Source organism: Cnephaeus nilssonii (assembly GCF_951640355.1).
Source record: "Cnephaeus nilssonii genome assembly, chromosome: 24".
Classification (NCBI taxonomy): domain Eukaryota; kingdom Metazoa; phylum Chordata; class Mammalia; order Chiroptera; family Vespertilionidae; genus Cnephaeus; species Cnephaeus nilssonii.
Window position 1 is genome coordinate 9,896,084 of NC_137095.1, and position 24,759 is coordinate 9,920,842.

At 46.8% G+C, this 24,759-nt stretch overlaps 1 long non-coding RNA gene across 1 annotated transcript in view; it reads right to left on the bottom strand.

Moving 5' to 3' along the window:
* LOC307094883 overlaps positions 1-24,759 on the bottom strand; it is a 168,650-nt gene that overhangs the window by 28,469 nt on the left and 115,422 nt on the right. The window contains exon 2 of the long non-coding RNA XR_013813140.1: positions 8,791-8,866. This is a non-coding gene — a long non-coding RNA (uncharacterized lncRNA). The remainder of the gene's footprint in view (positions 1-8,790; positions 8,867-24,759) is intronic.

Below are 24,759 nucleotides of genomic sequence, written 5' to 3' on the forward strand. Positions count from 1 at the left end.
GAACGTGCAGGTTAAGAAACACTTAAGAGATTTCATAGCCTTATTCCAAAAAAAAAAAAAATTTTTTTTTTTTTTTTTTTTTAATTTAGCTGTTAGGTTGAAAAGATTGGGCCCCCAACACAATAGGAATTGCCGAATTTTCTGGGTTGCTACTTCTATTTCCTCATCGAATTGCCCTGTTTTTCTCACCCAACGTATTTCGGAAGCAACTTGGTATCTCTGTCTGCAGAGTCTCCATCCCAGCACTTGCCCACCAGACTTGAAATTGTAATGAAAGAACAGAGTCTCCACCCTGGCTTTGTCTTAGCCATTTCATCAGTGAGCTCAGCTCCTCCCACCATGAACAAATTGTACACTTATTCCCACTTAAAAAAAAATAAAAGAAAGAAAATAAAAAAAAAAAACACACAACAAACCCTTCTACTGGCTCTAATGACATCTTCAGTCATTAATGAGTTAATAAAAACCTCCAAGTCATCTGGGGCCAGATAAGGAGGAAGAAAGAAAAGCTTTGTCCTGGAATGGCAGGCTCCCTGGCTGCCCTGGGAGATGTCATGGGTCAGTCATGTTAAGAATGTGTGCGTCCAATGACCTGCTGATTCTTATCTGCCGGCCCCGCAGCAGAAACTGACAAGGGCCGGTTGGGGAGTCACGATGAATAAACAATGACTCTCTGGATTGTCGGGGGCCGTGTCCTAGAGTGAGGGGTTTATATCTACTAAAACATGATGACACTAGCAATCAATATGCCAATTACCCGACAAGTTATTGGATGGGGCATTCAGGGGCCCAGCCTGCTGGCCCTTTGAAGAGGCCTTGAGTCGGGAGACTCCTGGGCTCGGAGGCAGGCAGGGGTCCCAGGCCCTGATCCACAAGGTGAGCCCTGGGTCTCAGGCTGAAGGCGTCCTGGCTGCTTTGAATCGCTTGGGGCGTTTATTAAAAATAGAGATTCCCGCCCTGGCTGGTTTGGCCCAGTGGATTAGAGCATCGGCCTGCGGACTGAACTGTCCTGGGTTCGATTCCGGTCCAGGGCACGTACCTTGGTTGCAGGCTCCTCCCCGGCCCGGGCCCTGATCAGGGCTTGTGCAGGAGGCAACCAATCGATGTGTTTCTCTCACATCGATATTTCTCTAACTTTCCCTCCCTCTTCCACTCTCCCTAAAATCAATGGAAAAATAGCCTCAGGTGGGGAATAACAAACAAAACAAAACAAAACAAATACAGATTCCCGAGTCGCCTTCTTGGAGACCCCCCTGAGCGCTCTGGGGCAGGGCTGGCGGTTTGTGTTGGTAGTTTTGATGGAGCAGGTGAGGGAGCTGGTGGACACGCGAATTCCCCAGTGGGTCCCAGACCAGGAGGCTGCACATCCCTGGGCGGTTGCTATGAGAAAGGCGATTTCTCGAGCCTCAGCCCAGACCGGCTGCAGGGACACGCTGGGGGTGAGGCTCAGAGATGCGTGTTTGAACACAGCCTCCGGGTGGTTCTGGCGCATCCTCCAGTTGGGGAACCAAGGCCGGAGGGCAAAGACCTTTGCCAAAAGGTTGCAACTCAGCGTTACCATCCATCACCTTGGAGCTGCAAGTGGGTCATTTGTCACTCATCCTAGTTAAGAGGCTGAACTGTGCAAATGGTTTACATAAAAAACTCAATGAGAGAACGGCCTGGCCGGTGTGGCTCAGCTGGCTGGGCGTCGTCCCTGCCCTGAAAGGTTGCCGGTTCGATTCCCAGTCAGGGCATATGTCTGGGTTTTGGGCACGATCCCCAGTGGGGGGCGTGCAGGAGGCAGCCGATCAATAATTCTCTCATCATTGATGTTTCTGTCTCTCTCTCCCTCTCCCTTCCTCTCTGAAATCAATAAAAAAAATCTATAATAATAAAAGTGTAATACGCTACTTAGACCAGACAGCTGAACGACCTTCCAGACATCCTTCCGGATGAAGCCGGGGCTGAGCACCTTGCACAAATTTTGTGCACTGGGCCTCTAGTATATATATATACTAGAATAACCTTGCAGAACTAGTGTTCTGAGCAGTACGCTTTAGGAAACAGGGATTCAAATCTTTTAAGCTGATGCATACACCGGTGGGTAGCAGCTAGTTTATTCTATATGTTATATAATAAGGAATGTCTTTCTTTGTTATGATTTATGAAACCCTCCGTGTCTGGCATCAACATTAATTATGTGGTGGCTTGAAGCCATCTCGGAGGTTCATGTAACATCACCAAAGAGTTAAATAAATTGTCCAGCTGTTGATGGTCTGGTTAAATCATCCCTGAATTGTTGGCCGATCTCCCAGAACAGGTACTGATTAAAAAAAACACCTGGATTTTACTAGTGAGATGACATTGTATTTTCACAAGCGAGAGATGATGTCATTGCGACTCCTTGCTTGGACCTAGAAACCCCATCCGGAAGCAGATGTGTGCCTAGGTTGATGTGGGAAACTCTCGCTGCCCATTGACGGCATTGCCCTGGGTCGGCTCACGGCCCTGGGTTCCAGGGGGCCGTGGCTGGCGCAGCATCTTGCTTTCCTCACTGGCTAATCCCGAAGGTGATAGGACGTTGGGGGCATGAACTCCGGAGGTCAGGCCAGTCGCATCTTAAGCACATCCTCTGTTGTAAAACTCTCCTCTTGAAGTGTTCGCCAGGCCTGTGTGTTAACGCCAAATGTTGATTCTTGCTGGGGACATGATGTCTTATAAATGTTATGAGGGAATATCCTTTTCCCCGGAGCAGCGAAGGCACTTTTAAGGCCATGCTAAGAAAGGGATTAGCTTCCCCAGGAACATCTGTAGGTCACATGTTTGCCTATAAATCGCCTCTTTGCTAAAATATTCCCCGATTGTTGCACAAGACTTGGAAGGCTCAGCCGAAAAGAAAGATGTGTCAAGATGAAAAATAAACAAACAAAACAGCCTAAAAATAAACCAATCCCACCAACCCGTGCTAATATTTGTCATCTTTTCTTTTCTTTTAAAAAATATATATTTTTATTGATTTCTGAGAAGAAGGGAGAGGGAGAGAGAGATAGAAATATCAATGATGAAAGGGACTCATTGAGGGGCTGCCTCCTGCACGCCCCCCACTGGGGATCGAGCCCACAACCCGGGCATGTGCCCTGACTGGGAATCAAACTGTGACCTCCTGGTTCCTAGGTCGATGCTCAATTACTTGAGCCACGCCGATCAGGCTGTCATCTTTTCTACATTGCCCTACAAGTCTGCGCAAGACTTGGAACTCATTAGGAGGTGTCTCTGAACTACAAATAATGGAGCAGACTAGACTTGGGGAGGTCTCGAAGCCCTTTTCTCATCTCTTCTGTAAACATATCCTTGTGGGCATCACATCTGCTCCCAGCTCCGGAGACAGAAGACACTGCTAGGAGCGGACTCCACACCCTTGTGAGAAAGAGCAGTTCACTAGGGCTCGCTGGTCTACCCGCCACTCATCTGGCTCGCTCTGCAGTTGGCGATTTCTCCCCTTTCCATTCTTTGAAATGTTTTGAATTAAAATAGCTCACTCAAGGTCACTGAAGGCATATGGTCCTGCTCAAAACTTTAAACAAAACATTAGTTTTTACAACCTTTTGTAATTTGGTATTGTATACAACATGGTTATATGCGGGGTTTCTGTAATCTTTTCAGTGGGTGACAGAAATATGAGAAGCGAATTTATAAGCCATTTAGTGAAGCATTTAATCAATTTCATGCATAGGAAATAACTGCGATTGCTCTGCTTTATCAATCTTTCTCTCTGGGAGAACTCCAGTCTACACGCTCTCCAAACATGGGCTGGGGGTGGGGGTGGGTGTGGGGGCGGCCGAGAGCAGGACAGGGATGGGGAGGGTGGAGCGTGCGCACATGTGCTTTGAGACGTCAGGGACTTCTGAAGTCTGCCCACAGGGTCGCCAGCATCTCCAAGCCCCCTGGAGGCTGTTAATGTATTTCAGAAAGAAAGCACGGATCTAATGTTTAGAGAGGGAGTTTCCGAGGCCTTTTCACTGCAAAGTTATTCATTAATCACTCTTTTCCCAGAGTGGCTCTCACGTGCTCAGGAAGACTGTCCTCAGCTTTAGATGAACAAAATTCCTATCTATTTGAAAAGCCCTGTTCAGTGGCTGTTACTTTTATTTTATTTCATTTATTTTTTTAAAATATTTTTATTGATTTCAGAGAGGAAGGGAGAGGGGGAGAGAGAAAGAAACATCAACGATGAGAGAGAATCATGGACTGGCTGCCTCCTGCATGTCCCACACTGGGGATCGAGCCTCCAACCGGGGCATGTGCCCTGACCGGGAATCGAACTGTGACCTTCAAGTTCATAGGTCAACGCTCAACCACTGAGCCACGCCTGCTGGGCCAGTGGTTGTTACTTTTAAAACACATGAAAAAAATAAAATGACTTACATTAAAACTTGCTTCTGAATTAAGGAGTTAAAACAATGTGACTCAAAGAACTAAAAATTCACCCAAGTGGCCTGTTACAAGTGGACATATTTGGGGCCTTTTTCAAACTATTTGACCTGTTTCCTAGGGTTCATGTTCCAATTCTCTTTCCAATTGCTTCAAAGATTAATCCAGCTCTTGACTACACAGTGGGTTAATATTTTCTTTTCTGTCATGTGCTAGAGTCCCTCTTATAACACTTGACCCCAACACCATCAGGTTCTTAAGTGAAAAGGTCCTAAGGGAACAAAGAAGACCTTGCCATAATCACTATCTGCTAACCCAGATGAAAATCGCATTAGCTCTCCCTTGTCCTCTAAAACTGAACCTGGTACAGGAGACTATAGACGTGGTTTCTAATTTATTTATTTTTAAATATATTTTCATTGATTGCAGAGAGAAAGGGAGAGGGAGAGAGAGATAGAAACATCAATGATAAGAGAGAATCATTGATCAGCTGCCTCCTGCACGCCCCACAATGGGGACCGAGCCTGAAACCCGGGCATGTGCCCTGACAGGGAATCAAACCATGACCTCCTGGTTCATAGGTCGATGCTCAAGCACTGAGCCATGCCGGCTGGGCAACGTGATTTCTAATTTGGAAAATAATTTGCTTTCATTTGTTTCAGAACCTGGAAGAGTATTTCCGGGAATAAATTCCAATCGAGATTATTTAGTTTTGATTTTAAATCAGCCCCATTCAAGGTTCTCACCTCAGGCAGATATGCTGTTTCACACTCCCTTTTAACTGATGCCATGCGCAGGGATGTTCTTGCCTTGTGATTCAGTGCTTTGTCATTTGATATTTTGCCACATCATTAAGCTGTGGGAGATGCACAGTTATATGGAACAAAATTGCCTTGGTAATCCTGCATACAATTGATACCTCTAATGGAGATTAGTCAATAATGGGAGGTTTGCTTGTCTATCTATCTATGATCCACCCATCCACCCACCCATCCATCCATCCATCCATCCATCCATCCATCCATCCATCCATATGTCTATCTGCCTGCCTATCTATCTATCTATCTATCTATCTATCTATCTATCATCTATCCAACTATCCATCCATCTATATGCCTATCCATCGATCCATCCATCCATCATCCATCCACCCATATGTCTATCTATCTGCCTATCTATCTATCTATCTATCTATCTATCATCTATCCAACTATCCATCCACCTATATGCCTATCTGCCTCTCTGTCTATCTATCCATCCATCCATCCACCTATATGCCTATCTACCTGTCTGTATATCTATCTTCCTGTCTATCATTTATTCATCCATCCATTATCTATCTATCACTATTCAACCATTAACTCCTGGATTAACCAACACCTCGCTGACTTTAAAAAATAAAAGAAATTATTTTAGAGGAAAGATGTCTTGATAAAAGATATGATATTTAAAAAATAATTCCTTAGGACCAAGGAATTTGAGATTTTCAAATACATTTTGAAACGCAAATCAATGACCCGACACTTATTCTCCATACTATCTAATAAATGGGTAATATGCAAATTAACCACCACTCCATCACAAAGATGGCGGCGCCCAGTCCTCTCAGCCCCACTGGAGTCCCTCAGTCCCGGCGGGCGGGGGGCGGGGGGGGGGCGGCCGCTGAGAGCGGGCAGCATGAGCGGCCTGGCGGAATGCTTGCTTCGTCACCGCAGCGATGAGGCAAGCGTTCCACCCTGGCCGCGAAGGGCCTCTGGCCAGGCCGGGGCGCGGATGTGCCTCTGGGCCGTGAAGAGTCTCTGGACAGCGGGCGCGGAGTGGCCAGGCCCCGCAGAGAGCTACTGACGCACAGACTCGTGTGCAGGGCTACTCGTGTAAATATAGAAGTATTAGAAGATAAGGCTAATGCCCTGCTTGCCACCTCAGTTGCTTTTCCACCTTCCTCACTATGACCTATGTGAGCAAAGGTGTGCATTTTTCTGGTCCTTTTTTTGTCTGAACAAACCTCTAAACCAGCGGTCACCAACTGGTGGTCTGTGAGGTCCGAAAGGCTGGCGACCGCTGCTCTAAACCATGTGTCATGTTGGACGTATCTGTGCACTTGCTTTTTCACCTCATCAGCGTGTGGGAGATCTCACCTTGTCAGCAGGAAGAGGTACACGCACCCCATTCTCTCTAACTGCTTCGAGCATTTCCCTCGGCACGGCCATACCAGAGCTCACTGAGTTACTGTCATACATAGTCATGGAGATTCTGTCCACATTTTTGTTCTTATCCACAGCACTGCAGTGCGTAGCCTTGTACATACTTTCTTATGTACTCGAACATTTCTCACACGTTCATATTCATAACATGCATAACATTCACCTGCAATGAGTATTTTTCTAGCATGGATAGCACAGTGAAAGTGCTGGGCATGCATGTTTTATGTTTTACTAGTTACTGCCAGATTATCTAGCATTTTAAATTTTAAGTGGAAGTCCTACCAGAATGTCTGATTATACTTCTTCTCTACTCTACTCAAATCTCCATGCTACTCTGCCACTCGCATTTGTTAAAAATTTTTGCCTTTTTTTCCCTCTAAGAAGTTAAAGACCATCCAAAGTGCCTTTCCCAAAGAAGAAAAATGTTACTAGTTGCAGATGAGATGATACTGTATATAGAGAACCCGAAAGGTTCCACCAAAGAAAACTATTAGAACTGATAAATGAATTCAGTAAAGTAGCAGGATACAAAATTAAGATTCAGAAATTGGTTGCATTTTTATACAGTGATAACGAACCATTGAAAAGTCTAACTAATGCCCAGCCAGCGTGGCTCAGTGGTTGAGCATTGACCTATGAACTGGGTGGTCACAGTTCGATTCCAGGTAAGGGCACATGCCTGGGTTGCAGGCTCAATCCCCAGTGTGGGGCGTGCAGAGGGCAGCCAATCAGTGATTCTCTCTCATCATTGATGTTTCTATCTCTCTCCCTCTCTCTTCCTCTCTGAAATCAACAACAACAACTATATATATATATATATATATATGTATATATATATATATATATATATATATATGTATATATATATATATATATATATATATATATATACATATATATATATATATATATTTAAAAAAAGAGAAGTCTAACTAAGAAAACAATCCCATTTACAATTGCAACAAAACTATAAAATACCTAGGAATAAATTTAACTAAGGGGGTAAAAGACCTATACTTGGAAAGTTATAAGATATTAAAGAAAGAAACTGAAGAAGATACAAATAAATAGAAACATATACGATGCTCATGGATAGGAAGAATCAACATAATTTAAATACCAGTTCTACCCAAAGCAACCTATAGATTCAATGCAACTCCTATCAAAAGTCCCATGGCGTTTTTCACAGAACTATAACAAATAATCCAAAAATTTACATGGAGCTACAAAAGACCACGAAGAGCCACAACCATCTTGAGAAAGAAGAACAAAGTTGAAAATAGGACGCTACCTGATATCAAATTATATAAAAAGGTCTCAATAACCCAAACAGCAAGGGACTGGCATAAAAACAGACACACAGAGCAATGGAACAGGATAGAGAGCCCCAAAACAGGCGCCTGCCTTTATGGTCAATTAATCTGTGACAAAGGAGGCATGAACATACAATGGAGAAAAGGCAGTCCATTCAATAAATAATGTTAGGGAACTGGGCAGATACATGCAAAAAAAAAAAAAAGAAACGAAACCACATTCTCACATCATATACAACAACAAACTCAAAATGGTTTCAAGGCTTAAATGCAAGACGCAAAACCATAAAACGACTAGAAGAAAACGCAGGCAAGTACAATCTCTGCCATTTCTCTCAGCAGTATTTTTTCCTGCTACGTCTCCTCGAGAAGGGGGAACAAACAAACAAATGAGACTAAATTATTAACCGGAAGTTTTTGCACAGCAAAGGAAACTATCAACACCATGAAAAGGCCTACCGAACGGGCCAGCTTTCCTTTTTCTTTAAGAAGAACTGTCAAATATTGGGATTGAACCGCTAGCACCTCCAATGCTGGCCTTGAGCATTTATTTCTAATCACGAATAACTGGACGCCAACTCTATGTCCAAGGGTAGATTGATTGCATACACACAGCGTCTCAATAGGGCAATATTATGTGGGCATGAAAATGTGCTGAAGTCTATAGCAATACTGAAAAAGTGTGTATGATATACTCTCTTAAGGTATGTTAAAGGGCAAACCCAGAGGTAACCTTAACTTGACATGGATAGGAACCTTGAACTTATCAGGATGGCTGGCTTGCAAATAATTTTATTTCCTTAAAATTTCTCCGAATGGACTACAAAACCCAAGCGTCACAGTAGCAGTAGGGACCCTACCTGAGTGGTGACCACTGGGCTGGAAGGGGAAGATTCCTTCTTTCTTTGTCCCATGATGCCAGGCGGCGGGCTCCCCCTGGATAGGAGAGAGTACACATTACATTTAAAAACATGGAGAAGCTGCCCCCATCCTCCTCAGAGAGCCTGGTATAAACAAACACAGGTTGGAAGCTCCTATGAACACTCCCGACTCCCCTGATCTTGAAGCCAAGAAAACCAGCAGGTGGGATGGCCACAGGGTTTGGCCAAGTTACTGGGCATTTAGAAGGTTGCAAATGGTCTTGGTACGTTCCAAGATGGTTCCAAGGTGCATTTTGGAAAGGCCTGAAACACTGAATAGCTCCTGCATAAGATGTTGAGTTTCAACATCATCTAACTGGATATGTTGTGATCCTTTAGCAGAGGGTGATGGGGAATTCAGACCCTTAGATGGGGAAAGAATTTGGAGATGGAGCCCTAGCTGGTTTGGCTCAGTGAATAGAGCATCGGCCTGTGAATTGAAAGGTCCCAGGTTCGATTCCAGTCAGGGGCACATGCCTGGGTTGTGGGCTCCATCCCCAGTGGGGGACTTGCAGGAGACAGCCGATCCATGATTCTCTCTCATCATGGATGTTTCTATCTCTTTCTCCCTCTCCCTTCCTCTCTGAAATCAATAAGAATATATTAAAAAAAAAAAGAATTTGGAGATGGAAACAGAACTCATTTGGATCCCTCCTGGGGTGACTAGAACAGTCTATGTCAAGCTCTTTATTATTATTATTATTTGTTGTTGTTGAATGTATAGTAGGAGAGGGAAGCTGTAGCCCAGAGCTCTTCGCTGTACTGAGACCGCCTGGGGATATCCTGAGTCAGGATGCCTGGGTGAGGTCTGGATGCCTCAGTGCCCGGAGGCTCCTGGTGACCCTGCTCCGAAACGCACGCTGAGCATCAAGATGTTAGACTCTGAGCTCCAAATATGGCTCGTTCCACACCAGACGCCTGTGTCCTGTGGCCGAAGTTCCTGATTCGGTCAGCACAAGACTATTTCTTCAGGCCTCCCAGGGCATTCGATTGTGCAACCTCCTAAGTCCACCGGCTTCAGACACGGCACAAGTGGTGATATCATTCGGGTTTTGATTACAGCACAGATAGGTGTCGTTGTCCCTGCCTGAACCTTTAGTGGGTCCCAGATGATGTGGACTCCTTCCCACCCGGGCCTGTGCCCTGACCGGGAATCGAACTGTGACCTCCTGGTTCATAGGTTGACGCTCAACCACTGAGCCACGCTGGCTGGGCCAATGTGCATATTTCTAGTCCATGTTCGCCAGGCCCTGCTCACCAACACACCCTTGGACTCTGTGTCCTCGGTTACTTCCTTTTGACCCGAATCGAGCCCTCTTTCTGTGCCCCGGAGCTTCGGGCTCTGAGGGGTCCAGGGACGTGAGCTTATCTTCTCTATCTCCTTTGGGGGGGATGAAATGAGGAGGAGCCTGAACCGTGTTCAGACTCTGTGAGGCCAGGTTCTAGGCCAGTGATGGCGAACCTATGACACGCGTGTCAGCACTGAAAGGTCCCAGGTTCAATTCTGAGGCGGCCGCATGCCGAGGATGAAACATTTGCTGCTCCTGAGGATGAAACATTTGCGAAATAATGTTTTTTTTTCCTCAAAGTGACACACTACCCGAGTTATGCTCAGTTTTTTGGCGAAGTTTGACACACCAAGCTCAAAAGGTTGCCCATACTGTTCTAGGCTGTTCTAGTCCAATGTGATGTGCCTTCAGCCAGGTCATCTGAGGTTTCTGGCCCTCTCTCTCTTTCACCAGGAGAAAAAAGGCTTTAAAGAGTGTGATGAGCTAAAGAAACTTGAGAAGCTTTTATAATTATGTATTACTTTAAAAAAGTATATTTTATTGATTTCAGAGAGGAAGGGAAAGGGAGAGAGAGAGAGAGAAACATCAACAATGAGAGAGAATCATGGATCGGCTGCCTCCTGCACGCCCCACACTGGGGATCGAGCCCGCAACCCGGGTATGTGCCCTGACCGGGAATCGAACCATGACCTCCTGGTTCATAGGTCAATGCTCAACCACTGAGCCACGCAGGCCGGCAATACATTACCTTTTAATTGGATAAAATGAACTGACAGCATTTAACGAATGTGGCATTAGTTTTTAAAAAAATATATATTTTATTGATTTTTTACAGAGAGGAAGGGAGAGGAATAGAGTCAGAAACAACGATGGGAGAGAAACTTGGGTCAGCTGCCTCCTGCACACCTCCTACTGGGGATGTGCCCGCAACCAAGGTAACGTGCCCTTGACCAGAATCGAACCTGGGACCCTTCAGTCCTCAGGCCGACACTCTATCCACTGAGCCACACCGGTTAGGGAGTGGCATTAATTTTTATATGGATTCTCCCCATTCGCAGAGTTCGTTATGAGTATCTGTGACGGGTCCACGGTGTAAGGGCTCTATCGCTGATGATTTCCACCTTGTACATGTGCTCAATCGCCGCGATTCTGGTTGGGGAGCACCTTGTCCCCAGCCTCAGCTGCCACTCGGTAGGTGAGCACAGCCAGCCACCAGCCCTGGCCAGGATTAGCATCTTCCAGACCTGTTGGGCTTTGGCCGGAGAAAGAAGCCAAGGACTGCGTGTGGACGGCCTGCCGCCTCCAGGGCCACCTTATGCTGGGCTGTGACATCAGCATTCCCATGATGCTAATCTCATTCGTCCCATCTTTGCCTAAACATTCTTCTATAGTGAATTCTTTTTTCTTTCTTTCTTTCTTTTTTTTTTGGTGAATCCTCACCTAAGGATATTTTCCCATTGATTTTTAGGGAGAGTAGAAGAGAGGGAAAGACAGAGAGAAACATTGATGTGAGAGAGACACACTGATTGGATGCCGCCTGCAGGACCCCCAACCAGGGCCCGGGCCGGGGAGGAGCCTGCGACCAAGGTACGTGCCCTTGACCAGAATCGAACCCAGGACTCTTGGGTCTGCAGGCTGACGCTCTATCCACGGAGCCAAACCAGCTAGGGCTATAGTGAATTCTTGAGAGAAGAGATATAGGCAACGATTTTTGTTTTTAGGGTTGCTCTGCCTAACCGGAGACTTCTACTGAAGAAAGTCCAGCTAACTCCATTTAAATATGTTAACAGCTCAAGGACCCAGAGTAGCGGGCCACTGAGCCAGCAAGAGGTGAGTTGGCAACAGTGAAGGCACAAGAGAGATGGTGGGTTAAGAATATGGTCTCTGGCCCAGCCAGTGTGGCTCAGTGGTTGAGCGTCGACCTATGAACCAGGAAGTCAGGGTTCCATTCCTGGTCAGGGGCACTTGCCCGGGGTTGTGGGCTCGATCTCCAGTAGGGGGCGTGCAGGAGGCAGCCGATCCTTGAATCTCTCTCATCATTGATGTTTCTAAAATTGATTTCAGAGAGGAAGGGAGAGGAAGAGAGAGGGAGAAACAATATTTAAAACAGTATGGCCTCTGATGGCCTGAGTTCTTACCCTGGCTTTCCCGCTTTCTCACTAGGTGACCCCAGGCAGGTGAGCTCACCTCTCTGAGCTTTCGCTTCTCTCTCTGTGCAAACGTGGTTAAAGGAGGCAATCGATGCCGTTAGAATCTACGGTGGGAGCAAAGCCTTTGCTTTGTTCCCCAATGGACTCCAGATACCTAAGAACGTTCCCTGAGCTCAGTAGGTGCTGGATTAATACTTGGGGAATGAACAGCTTCCTTCCAGAGCGACAGGAAATACTTGTTTTCCTGGAAGTTTCCTCAACGTGCTGACTTCATTCGAGTGGTCTGTTCTCTGACTCTCTGACAGCTTAATGGCCCGGGATGGTGTGGACCCTGTGGCACAGTTACAAGTCTGAACACTCCGTGGACTTTCCTATCATCTGAAGTGTTTACTGACTTGAGCTAAAGGAGATGCAACCATTTGAAGCTTTAACCAAGTTTGGCCTGCTTTTATTTCACTGTTTATAAAACAAGGTATTTTATGGATGTAATTTATACATCGAATAGAAGAGGGCTATTCCCAATATTATCTTTATCTTCGAAACATAAATAACAACTCCAGTAATCAAAATTTACTACAATTGTAATAGATTTTGGCAGAGTTTATGTATTGTGTGCAATGCTAACATAACGCTGACTTCCAAGGATAGAGGCCAGGATTTCTAGGTTGGCTTTGTTAAATGGAAAACACACACACACACACACACACACCTACTACTGTATTTGTGTAGTTTTTACTACATTCAAGAGATTAATTCTCGTAAATAAAATTGCTTAGACTTGGCTTCCAATCAGAAAGTTGAAATTATCTGTGGCAATGTAACCACTAAAAACTTGTATACTATGAAAATATTTCAATAATTAATGCATGCTCCATCTAGAGTAATTGACAGGAGGTCATAAACGTAATGGGCCATCTGTGTTTGATTTGTACATGAAAATGCTTAAAGGGCCAGGCAGGTAATTCAAGCTTCCCTGGCAAGGAAGAGTGGTTCCTCTAGGTAGCAGGGCCATTTACTAGAATTTTTTCCCCCCTTAAAGTCTTTTCCAGATTTCTACTTGAGCTATGCACGTCTCAGTGCTTCTATTCTAATGCAACAATTCCTTTTAGATATATATTTTTAAATCCTCACCCGAGGATATTTTTCCATTGATTTTCAGAAAGAGTGGAAGAGCAAGGGAGAGACAGAGAGAAACATGGATGAGAGAGAAACACATCCACTGGTTGCCTCCTGCATGTGCCCTGACCAGGGTCTGGGCTGGGGAGGAGCCTACAACCAAGCTCTGTGCCCTTGACTGGAATCGAACCCAGGACCCTTTAGTTTGCAGGCCAACGCTCTATCCACTGAGCCAAAGCAGGTAGGGACCTTTTAAGAGATTTCGATGTCCTTGTGGAACCCAGCCATGTTCAACAGTTACAGGTGGCTCTCCTGACCACTGCAATAGCACCTTGAAAGACACAGTCTCAAATATACCAGAAGCTCCCTCCATCGCTATGGCTCTATCATTCATTCTGCTCGAAGCGGCCACTCCACAAATTTACGTTGCATTTTCTCTGACTCTATCAGTAAACAACCTTGATAAAAGTAATGAGTAGTGAGACCGTTAGGACTCTTGGTAACACAGTTGTAATTCACTCTAGAAGGGCACCAGAATCACTGTATTTCTGGATGTACAATGGTCAGTGGACATCAGAGGAGGTTCTGAAATTTTCTGTGCGAGGAAACCAAAATGTACTTGCAGAGTGATAAGGAAAATGAGAGCTTTGAGAATGGTCACTGGCCCGGCTGGCGTGGCCCAGTGGCTGAGCGTCGATTTATGAACCAGGAGGTCACGGTTCAATTCCCAGTCAGGGCACATGTCCAGGTTGTGGGCTTGGTCCCCAGCCAGTGGAGGGTGTGCAGGAGGCAGCTGATCACTGATTCCCTCTCATCATTGATGTTTCTCTCTCTTTCTCCCTCTCCCTTCCTCTCGGAAATCAATAAAAAAAATTTTTTTAAAAAAGAAGAAAATGGTCAATGAATGTGGTCCCTCTACGTAATGAAGCAAAGGGTAGCTGAAGAAACCCCACTTAGAGCAGGAAGAAAATGCCAGGCAGTGAAGGAATCCAAGCTTAGGAGGTGGACTTGCCTTCGACACACGGCACTGGCTGCTTTTGCCTCATCCCGCCGATCAGAAGAATTGTTGTGTGTTTTTCTGGACGTTCAAACACTAGAAAAATGATATTAGCCAGCTCCGGTCTTTGCCACCCAGATGTTTAGATTTCAAGGCAAATAACAATATGACAGGCCAGAGGCGACTGAGCCATCCATCACCCGAAGGCACCGGCCGATGAGACAGCAGATTAAAGGGCTCACCCGAGGAGGACCGGTTCCGCGGTGGAGACAAGCGCCCGCCTGCGTTTTCCATCAGAATGGACTCTCTCCTGTTGTGTGCTGACATATGCAGTATCGTTCACTCGTTACAGAGGAAGAGCAGCAACACACAAGGCAAAACTAAGAACACCCAGAAATGCATTTCCCCTTCCGCTGGAATATATTCTACACAGAAACGAAACTGCACCCTGCTCTACATATACTTTTTCAAAATACCTTTTTATTGATTTCAGAGAGGAAGGGAGAGGGTGAGAGAGAAAGAAGCATCGATGAGAGAGAAACATGGATCGGCTGCCTCCTGCACGCCCCCTACTGGGGATCCAGCTCACAACCCAGGCATGTGCCCCTGACTGGGAATCGAATCGGTGACCTCTTGGTTCCTGGGTCGACGCTCAACCACCGAGCCACACCGGCTGGGCGACATCTCATTTTTTTTTTTTTTTAAGTTACTTAAGAGACGGGCTTATTCACAGAACATTATTACCGAAACTGGCCATGAATGAACAGTTCTAATACTTTACTGACAGATCCCATTCAAGAGGCAAGAGAGGCAGCAATTTCAATGGACACGTGAGTTCGTAACCCTGACATTGCTTCCTAAGCTCATGGGAACGGTGTTGCCGGTGGTAACCACAGAGGCACCCCCGTTCACCCTGATTTTCTCGGCTTACCAGGGGGGTGTCTGCTGGTTGTGCCCCCTTGGTGCAGAGCCTCATACCCCCACGATGCCTGCGGATGCGTCCGTTCCACCCAGCCCAGCTCTCTCTGGGGCCTCGTGGGGTCTGGGGGAGGTGGGCGGGTCCCAAGGGGAGGGAGCCCTTTGGACATAGCTCTGTCGCTATGAGTGCACCCCTGTGAGGATGCTTGTGGCCTCCCGGGGCTCTGGCGTGGCCGGGAGCTGCTCTCGGGTTCCCTCCCTCTGTCTGCCCTGAGAAAGAAGATTCTGTGCCCCATTTCTCCCCCTTGAAGACCTGTGTCTTCCTCTGAGGGATGGAATACCCCTCCTGGTGCAGAATAGCAGCCAAGCAGAACTGGCTACGAGAGATGGCTAAGGAAGCGTAAAACAGAGCGGAACTCTGGGCCGCTCAGCCGCAGGCTCTGGAATCGAACAACTTGGAGTAGTAACTATCAGGCCAGTGACTGGGAGTCTATCCTATAAACAAGGATTATGAGATTTAAGCAGGGCTTTGCCGCACCGCAATGATGTCAGCAGCCAATGGCGAGTCCCTGCCTCTCGGCTCCTCCGCTTAAAGTGACAGCAACCAGCTCCCCACTCTGCATCGATCATGAAGACACATTGATTTCCTCTCCGGAGAAACACATATTTCTTTTCTCCCGCTGAAAAGATAAATCTGACAGATTTTAATCAAATGTAGTTGTTCACAACTACAGAAAGGCGTACCCTGCCACCTAAGAAAACAAAAATATGCCAGCAACACGAGAAAGAGTTTTGTGGCCAAGTTCATTTGGGAAAACACTTGAATTAAGACACACACACACACACACACACACACACGTCCTATCCAGTTTGGCCCAGTGGATAGAGCCTGTGGACTGAAGGGTCACAGGTTCAAGTCCGGTCAAGGGCACCCATTTGGTTGCAGGCTTGATCCCCTTTGGGGCCCCTGTGGGAGGCAACCAATTGATGTGTCTCTCTCACATCCATGTTTCTCTCTCTCTCACCCTCCCTCCACTCTCTCTAAAAATCAATGGGGAACATATCCTCAGGTGAGGATTAACACACACACACTCACACTCACACACTCACACTCACACAGCTGTGAGGCCTCCAAGTTATTTAACATTTTCAAGCTAGTGTGTAATTGGTTGTGACATCAGTCATTATTGGTTCCCATTAAAATTTCTGCTAAAACCACACTGTCCAGGTTCTCTGTTTAACCCTACAAAGCTGGACTATTAGGATTTGATCTTTACAGTGAAGTCTTTCCCACGATGACAGTCGGCTTTTAGAGGAAACACACCATTTGAGACATGATACAGAGAAATGAAGAATCTGCGATTCTCATCAAGCAGGTGCGCATGACTATGTTTGGAGTATTTATATTATTTTATAAATTTATACATTGAGTAGCTCTTATTTTCCTTTTTAAAAATATTTTCATTGATTTCAGGGAGGAAGGGAGAGGGAGAAAGATAGGAACATCAATGATGAGAGAGAATCACTGATCAGCTATCTCCTGCACGCCCCCTCTAATGGGGATCGAGCCCGTAACCTGGGTATGTGCCCTGACGGGAATCGAACTGTGACCTCCTGGGGCATAGGTCAACACTCAACCACTGACCCACACTGGCCGGGTGTGTAGTTCTTATTTTCTTCCGTGTGTCTATGGACAGCCACACTGTTTATATCTGTATGGGTTTTTTTTGTGTGTGTTTTTTAAAATATATTTTATTGATTTTTTACAGAGAGGAAGAGAGAGGGATAGAGAGTTAGAAACATCGATGAGAGAGAAACATCGATCAGCTGCCTCCTGCACACCTCGAACTGGGGATGTGCCTGCAACCAAGGTACATGCCCTTGACCGGAATTGACCGGTCAAGGGCATGTACCTTTCAGTCCGCAGGCCGACGCTCTATCCACTGAGCCAAACCGGTTAGGGCTATCTGTATGTTTTTCCTTCTGAATTTAGATAGACACTCAAACAGATTAGAAAACATTTGTTGATATTAAAAAAAAAAAGTCTTTGAAAGAGGGACTTACATCTCCTTCATTGATTTGTTCAGTTCCAGTTCTCATTATAAGCTGAGCTAATTTTTAACGGTACTTTCCTAAGTATTTCAGTTTTGGCCATGTTTTGTCTTTTTTTCCCAGTATAGATATGACTGATGGCATTTTCATTACAATGGAGAGATTGGATGTCTCTTGTTCACACCTCGTGGCAATTTCCTGCCCAGATATCTTGGTGTAATATATTTCATTTCAGCTAATTTTCAGAGGTGAAAAAGCAAACCCACCCGCCAGTGGGAGTGTGGATACAGTTCTAATTGACCATCAATCCAATCCTGCCTTGAATGGGCCATCTTTCAATACATTTTTTCCTCTCATTGTATCCTCATAATTCTGAATACTGCATTAAGATGTACGCTTCGAAAAGAATTGTATTTGAAAATAATCGTATTGAAAGAAAGTTATTTTCATAATCCTACATACTGATTCATAGTGTGCATGCATATATGATGCCATGGCATTTCAATGGGCAAAAATAGAGAATTAGTTCTCTTTTAAAATGCGAGCTTAAAAATTTTCCCTTTAATGTGCTTCCACTGGCATTTCTAGGTTTGTAAACATCACAAAAACTTATTATTTTATGATAATGTGCCCTATAAGGGCATTATTGGGTTAATTTTGACCACACTGGTTCAAGAATGTTTTCACAACTCTGATATTTGCCTTTGATGTACCATTTACACACACACACACACACACACACACACATATATGTATATATCCTATTGAATAAAAGGGTAATATGCAAATTAACCATCACTCCATCACAAAGATGGCGGCACCCATAGCCACAAGATGGCGGCGCCCAGTCCTCTCAGCCCCACCAGAATCCCCCAGTCCCAGGGGGGTGGCCTCTGAGAGCAGGCAGTGTGAGCGGCCTGGTGGAATGCTTGCTTCATCACCGCGGCGACGAGGCAAGTGTTCCACGCCCGGCCGTGGATAGGCCTCTGGGCCACGGAGAGCCTCTGGGCAGTGGGTGTGGAGCAGCCAGGCCCCGCAGAGAGCTACTGGTGCACAGATTCGTGCACAGGGCTACTAGTATATATATATATATTGAGTGGCCAGATGATGATGATCTCTGAACGCATAATAATCTGGCCACTCAATGTATATCCTATATAATAAAAGGCTAATATGCAAATTGTACCCTTGACCAGGAGTTCGACCAGCAGGCAGGCCGGCCAACCGCCCATGTCCCCTCCCCCTGGCCAGGCTGGCTGGACCCCACCCATGCACGAATTCATGCACCGGGCCTCTAATATATATATATATATATATATATATATATATATATATATATATATATATACACACACACACACACACACACACACACACTGAGTGGCCAGATTATTATGTGTTCAGAGATCATAATAATCTGGCCAATCAGTGTGTGTGTGTGTGTGTGTGTGTGTATTTTTTTTTTTTCCTGGATAGCATTGGATTATATGAAAAAGAGGAAAGATAAAGAGTGGACAAATCAGAAGTCACCTCGCAAGAATAGTATTAGAAAATGCTGGCATTTAAATTGTAAGAGGAATACATTAGCGTCTTCAAGGAAAAAGTAAGACCAGGAAGCCAGTAGAAGTGGGTGAACTCACTTGAAAAAGGATGGTGTCCTCATTAAGCCTCAGACCAGCGGTTACAAATGTGTCCCCATTTCTCTGTGGTGCTGGTGTCCCTGGGAAGCTGAACCCCAAATGCAAGGCCATTCCGACCCAGGAAATATGGGATGCTTTCTTGAAAAAAAAAAAATATTTGTGATGCCCCAAAGTACAGACAGTAGGAGATCTGAAGGCAAGCGCACAATAGCCTCTGAATCATGATTTATACACACCGAACGGACTATAAACTCACCGCCCTCCCTGGCCTCCACAGAAAGTGCTGTCGGCGAGCTATAACTCCCGCACACTATTTCCAAGCCATCTTTCCCCCAAGTTTTTTCTTATTTACAAAAGAAGCAATTCATTTTGTAGGACATTTCAAACTGGCAAATGGCCAACAACAATTTTGACCAGAGCTGGGTGCAAAAGGTATTGCAAAACACAAAGGAAAAGGATATTTAGGAATGATGCAGACAAAAAGGAAGATTATTCATCCTTCCATAGGGCTTTTTAAAGCCAGTTCCAATTATGGACCTTTTCTGGTAGTTTCTATACGTTGGGGGCCATTGAACAAGCGGAAGACTAAATAAGTTTGTGAATGCATCACAAAAGAGAAGGGATTCAGCAGGACAATGGAATTTAGCTGATTGTTTGAGGATCTCAGTATGATAATGACAGTTAACCAGGAGAAAGAAGAATGGAATTTCATTTGTTTTTCCAGGAAGGGATTTCAAGGACTTCACCAAAAATTAAAGTCCCGTCCTAGCTGGTTTGGCTCAGTGGATAGAGCACAGGCCTGTGGACCGAAGGGTCCCGGGTTCGATTCTGATCAAGGGCACGTACTTGGTTGCAGACTCCTCCCCCACCCTGGGCCCTGGTCAGGGCGCATGCCTGAGGCAACCAATCAATGTGTTTCTCTCACATCGATATTTCTCTCTGTCTCTCCCTCTCTTTTCCACTCTATCTAAAAATCAATGGAAAAATATCCTCGGGTAAGGATTGGAAAAAAAAAAAAAGTCCTAGTTATAGGGTGAAATGTAAACATTAATTATCCCACCACAATTATGCATCTGATGGGGAAGGTACTTCGTGTCAGAAATCTTAAGCCAGATCTTGTTCATCTATCTGGCATGCATAGAAATGCGTTTTAAGAGAGTGTGCATTTTGCAACATGTAGTTAGATAACTTAATACAACACACAGTTTAAATCAGGTGACATACTGCTAATTCATGCCCTTGGCCTCTTACGGTCCAACTGGAGGGAGATTTCTAGACATTCAAATCCTACAAAGGATTCTTAGAAGTTTCAAAGATGCCAAGACTTTCTTAGAAAATTCCAGCTAAATTGGAAGACATTTTATTTATTTATTTCATGTGTATTTTTATTGATTTCAGAGAGGAAGGGAGAGGGAGAGAAAGGGAGAAACGTCAGTGATGAGAGAGACTCACTGATCAGCTGCCTCCTGCATGTCCCACACTGGGGATCGAGCCTGAAACCTGGGCATGTGGCCTGACCGGGAATTGAACCATGACCTCTAGGTTCATAGGTTGACTCTCAACCATGGAGCCACACCGGCCGGGCTGGAAGACATTTTAGTTGTCAAATCATTCACAGATCTTCACAAAACAACCCCACATCCCCAAAACACACTCATCCCGTGTCTTCAAGATGAAAATTTGAAAGCCTCTCTATCGGGGCTGGCTTTCCATTTCTGTTGGAAGTGATCTTTGGAACCCTCCCCAAATTCCCTGGAGCTCCCCAAATTCTCTGGGAGCTCCCCAACACCAGGAAGTCAAAGCATGGACTCTCCTTATGGTGACACTAACGTCGGACTCAGAAGAACCCGAGGCTGAGTCACAGCTTGGCCAGAGTCTAGATGCTCAGTCACTGCAGACAAGTGACTAACAGCACTTTCCAGCCTTAACTTTCCCATCTGGAAAATGGGAAGGACCACGCCTAACGCATAGGACCCACAGGCACTAATGCCGCTAATGCATTGAGAAGCACTGGTACAGGAGAACCCACTGGATCACAATGAGCTGAAGACGGAAGGAAGGAAGTGGGAGACAGCGACTGGTGGCGCTGAGACTTTTTCTCTATCACCCTATTCCCGTGGTCGGCAAACTGCGGCTCGCGAGCCACGTGCGGCTCTTGGGCCCCTTGAGTGTGGCTCTTCCACAAAATATCACGGCCTGGGCGAGTCTATTTTGAAGAAGTGGCATTAGAAGAAATTTAAGTTTGTTTTTTTTTTAAATATATTTTATTGATTTTTTTACAGAGAGGCAGGGAGAGGGATAGAGAGCCAGAAACATCGATGAGAGAGAAACATCGATCAGCTGCCTCCTGCACACCCCCCACTGGGGATGTGCCCGCAACCAAGGTACATGCCCTTGACCAGAATCGAACCCGGGACCTTTCAGTCCGCAGGCCGACGCTCTATCCACTGAGCCAAACCGGTCAGGGCAGAAGTTTAAGTTAAAAATATTTGGCTCTCAAAAGAAATTTCCATCGTTGTACTGTTGATATTTGGCCCTGTTGACTGATGAGTTTGCCGACCATTGCGCTATTCTTTCGTTTCTGCTCATTTGATCGGCCAGGCTGTCTATGTACGTGGACGTCTGCAGACCCTCGTGACATAGCGCCCTGCCCGTCTTGTTCCAGACCAGCGTCAATTTCACCCAGCATTTCATTTCGAGAAATTAAACCTTCCCTGCACAGGAGTGACTTCTCGGGGGCAGTCTTTCCGGGTGCTCCTTAGTCAGCCGGCTCTGAGGCAATAAAGGGCGCCCCGGAGGCTGTGCTGCCCACGGCCCCCAGCCCTCCCCGGATTAGTCACCGGGCCGCCTCCCTGCGCAGCTCGTACCTCGGCGGTAATCATGTTACCGAGATGCCGTTTAATCTGGGGTTGGCATATCTCAACTTTTCATCTTCGTTAATAGAGCCATCAAAGTTGCGCTGGGCTTGACGGGTGTGGGGCACACGCGGGCTTCCTGGGGGGGGGGGGTGCCGTTTGCCTGGAGACGCTCTGCTCTCCAGATGGCAGCTGTTAATCTGCCCGCATCAAAGGTGCGAGGGGGGGCTGAGCTCGCTGGCCCCTGGCCAAGGGGGCTGTCCCTGACCTCCCATGATGCGTCGCTGCCCACCCCAGGCTAGGGGTGTTGGGCCCCGTGGGAGATAGGGCTCCCCACGCATGTAGGCTGGGGAAGGGGTGCCTGGGGAAGGGAAGGATCGTTTGTCCAGCCCCCGTGTCCCTGATGCCTCTAACACAGGCCGTGGGACCGAACGCCCCCCGTGGAAGGCAGCGTGGTACACTGAGAGGATGCACACGGGGAGGGAGACAGAGAGATGTGCGTGGATTCCCGACTCCGCCGCTTGACCAGCTCCGCGGAACCAGGCAGATCAGTTCATCGCTTGGAGCCTCAGATTCTCCTGTTTCCGTGATGGGAGCCGGAGAGCGTCGCCGAAGTCTGGTCAGGACGGCGAGCCAGGTGGAGACCAATCGTGGAGTCTCTGGACCTGGCTGGCCCACTGCTGGGCACAGAGCCCAGAAAGCGTTCCTACTGGTCCCTGCGGCGGCGGGAGGGGGATGGCCCCGAGGAGCTGTTTGTGGTGAGGGGCTGGCGGTGACTAGGAGTTCATCCCCAGGGAGATGGATAGTAAGAGGTCAGGAGGGCCCGGCCGGCCTGGCTCAGTGGTTGAGCGTTGACCTATGAACCAGGAGGTCACGGTTCGATTCCCGGTCAGGGCACAGGCCCGGGTTGCAGACTCCATCCCCAGTGTGGAGCGTGCAGGAGGCAGCCGATCCATGATTCTCTCTCATCCTTGATGTTTCTATCTCTCTCTCCCTCTTCCTTCCTAAGATCCACAAAAATACATTAAAAAAACAGTCATGGGGAGGAGGAGGTCTAGTACAGTGGTCAGCAAACCGCGGCTCGCGAGCCACATGTGGCTCTTCGGCCCCTTGAGTGTGGCTCTTCCACAAAATACCATGGCCTGGGCGAGTCTATTTTGAAGAAGTGGCATTAGAAGAAGTTTAAGTTTACAAAATGTGGCTCTCCAAAGAAACTTCAATCATTGTGCTGTTGATATTTGGCTCTGTGGACTCATGAGTTTGCCAACCACTGGGCTAGTAAGAGTAGTGTCGTGGGGGATTCAGGATCAGGGCATGAGGAACGCCTCTCCATTGGGTGTCCTCTCTCTCTCTCTCTCTCTCTCTCTCTCTCTCTCTCTCTCTCTCTCTCTCTCTTTCCCCCAGAATTCAAGAGTTCCTCAGAAAAATGTGAGCCTGGAATGAAGCGAAGTGCCCGACATACTCACTCGCTCTTATCTGAACTCTCCCATCGCCACAGACCCTCCCTGCCCGAGGCACTTCCCTCATTCTTCCCAGTTCTCATTTTTTGTGGCTTATTCACTGGAGAGCTGGGAGAAGGTGTGGTGCCCGTTCCAGTTGAACCAGTTGAGCATTTCCGGGATCCCCAACCCTTGGGCCCTGCACATCGGCGCAGCGGCTCTTCCAGGCAATGAGACCGTTGTGTGCCACGGGTCAGAGGGATGTTTACTGTGCGAGGGAGGCCCGCAGGGGAACTCTCGCCCGGGTCCCCGCGTCTGAGAAAAGACATATCAACGCGGCCCACTCTGCAGTCTCCCTTGGTGGGTCTGAGGACCGAGAGAGGAGCGTGGGTTTAGTGGAATGGTGTGGCTGTCACCGGTAAGGACCGTGATCGGCACCGAGTACAATGAGGCAGGGAAAGACATCAAAGCCGGGCTCTCCTTAGAGTTGTGTCCATTTGCTAATAAATAAACGAATAAGCACACAAACAATCTGAAAAGGAGGGGGGAATGATCTATAATCCACTTCCTTTATCAGAAGCGAAACTTTGGAGGTAGCATGGAGATAGAATTAGCAAGATACCTCTGGGCGAAGAGAGGCTTATCTTGATACTTCTGTTGACCACCATCCCCTTCTCCTAATCTTCCTCCTCCTCTCTCCTCTTCCTCTTCCTCCTCCTCCTTTTGGTGGGCCAATCAGATGCCTTATCCCTCTGAAGGTAGTGATCAGCTCAAGGATGGGTCCAAGACCCTGGCTAAGCCAACTCAAGACTTCTCTGGGACTTTGGTGGGTGATGTAAAGAAAGAAGTACAGCCCTGGCCGGTGTGGCCCAGTGGACAGAGCATCAGCCTGTGGACCGAAGGGTCCCATGTTCGATTCCGGTCAAGGGCACGGACCTGGGTTGCAGGTTCCCCGTCCCTGGTCAGGGACATGAGGGAGGCAACCAATCCATGTGTCTCTCTCATCGGTGTTTCTCTCTGTCTCTCCCTCTCCCTTCCAATCTCTCTTAAAAAAAAACCAACGGAAAAATATCCTTGGGTGAGGATGAAAAGAGAGAAGAATTGCTCTCCTTCCTAGATTAGCCATAGGCAGTCCAGTAACTGCTGGTGAGGCGAGCCCAGGGGAGAAAAAGCCAGTGATGAGAGGAGCAGAGGGAGAGCGAGAGGGAGATGGAGAAGCCCGTGGCTGTAGCTTGCATCCCGTCCTGATCGGAGCCAGAGCTTTCTGGACTCGGCACTGACGGCAAGGGATCCCGTCCTCCTTTGAGGTTAGCTGGTGTGAGCTGACTTTTTGCCATTTGTCTTAGAGGACGGCTTAGGCCTAGAGTGATGACTTGGTCTCAAAGGGTATAGAGAGACCCCAGAAGTTTCAGGAGAAGCTGCTTTTGTGATTCTCTGCTTACTGCACTCTTCA